The 1,632-nt window shown below is 30.6% G+C and overlaps 1 protein-coding gene across 3 annotated transcripts in view; it reads left to right on the top strand.

The window, feature by feature from the left end:
* Positions 1-1,632, top strand: part of LOC111088943 — a 57,915-nt gene that overhangs the window by 43,143 nt on the left and 13,140 nt on the right. The window lies entirely within an intron of this gene.

Here is a 1,632-nt window from a genome sequence, read left to right as displayed (position 1 = left end):
CGCAGATAGCCCTTGTGTAGCTTTGCGCGAAATCCATAACAAACAAATACACCTAACATATATAACTATAGTTAATAATTTTATTAATTTCAAAAATATATATATTATTTGGAAAAAAAAATTTGCGACTTCAAAATTTAAAACATTCTTACTTACTAAAATGTCCAATAATATGTTTCGATAACAATGCTCATATCTATGTGTTGGTAATGTGTCTTTGTCTGTAACTAATGTTTCCCCTCTCCATATTAATATTGTTTGCTTTTACTGGAAATCATTTGTAGCCAAATTCAATATTCAAAAAGGAAAAGTAGACAGCTTGTAATAATTCATCAAGTAAGTAACTATGATAATTCATGTGATGAGTATGAGGAGTATTACAATGAATAGTTTTTCCTTATTAGAAGAAAGCTTCAATATTTATTCGATTTCTTTAAATTCATTAAATACGTTTCTAATGGGTAGGTAGAGGGAATAAATAGATCACTGAAGTTGATTGTTGAATTTAAATCGTTAAATGTTTACGATAATGTCAGTATTATAACTAAATATAGCTTTGGTAAATTGGCAGCCTTTATATGAGTGTTCTTCAATGTATTTCAATGTAATTTGAATCACACACATTTTTTGGGCACCAGTTGCTATAAAACTGTGCTTATAAAATGAATAATACTGTAACTTAGAAGCCCAAAGTAATTTATATATTACATCGATATGTTTTAGAAGTAGGGGAGACCGGGGCTAGTTGTTACAGGGGCAAGTTGATACAGTGCCTCTAGCTCTTGTTGAGATTAATAGACGACGATTGTTCACGGACCATCGAACACGTGTTGCGCAAGCTTTGTTTTAATGACGGCATGAATAAGATCAGTCACGAAATAAAAAAGGTATGTACATTTTCTGTTTTTGCATACCTAAATTTAAAAAAATGTCTAGGAAATATCTATTTACTCTTTATATACTGTGTTTTGATACTGTTCTTATTAGTTGTAGACTTCGATAGTTAATACCTCTTAATATACGATAACACTGAATTATGTTGTTTGACGATGAATTAGTATGAAGACATTGTTATACCCCATGTCGATATGGGGCATGTTGTTACAACATGTAACAACATGCCTCAAGATTGTAACAACATGCCCCAAAGTTCATCAAAAAGGTGTAATGCACATGAAATATTAATGAATTATAATAGGCCTATATATCATGATAGTTTTGTTTACTGCTTATTGTAAAATAATAATAAACCTGAGCACGAACAATATCTTTAAATTAAATTATTAATCTGTAATTAATTATACTTACATTAAAATCAGAAGCAGTTTTTCTTAATGACTCATTATGAGTAATAACTCTATCAGCCGCCTGCTCAAACACCTTTGTTGACACAGTTCCTCTATCAGTCTTTCTAATATACGTGCGAACCATAATTGCAATTGATCTGTAAAAAAATGTAATTTATAAATATTTCTGTACAGATAACTTAATATTATAAAATCAAAATTGCGATTTTTAATATAGCCTATTTAACATGTGTGTGCATCTCGATCGGGAGTCCAGCGCGTTAACACTGTACTGTTCAGACAGCCACTCGCTAACAAATTATGTCCTGCCCATTTAGCCTACAAA

Source organism: Limulus polyphemus, unplaced genomic scaffold (genome assembly GCF_000517525.1).
Source record: "Limulus polyphemus unplaced genomic scaffold, Limulus_polyphemus-2.1.2 Scaffold4822, whole genome shotgun sequence".
In the NCBI taxonomy this organism is placed as follows: Eukaryota; Metazoa; Arthropoda; class Merostomata; order Xiphosura; family Limulidae; genus Limulus; species Limulus polyphemus.
Note: the sequence above shows the minus strand (reverse complement) of the source record. Positions and strands in the feature narration are given on the sequence as shown.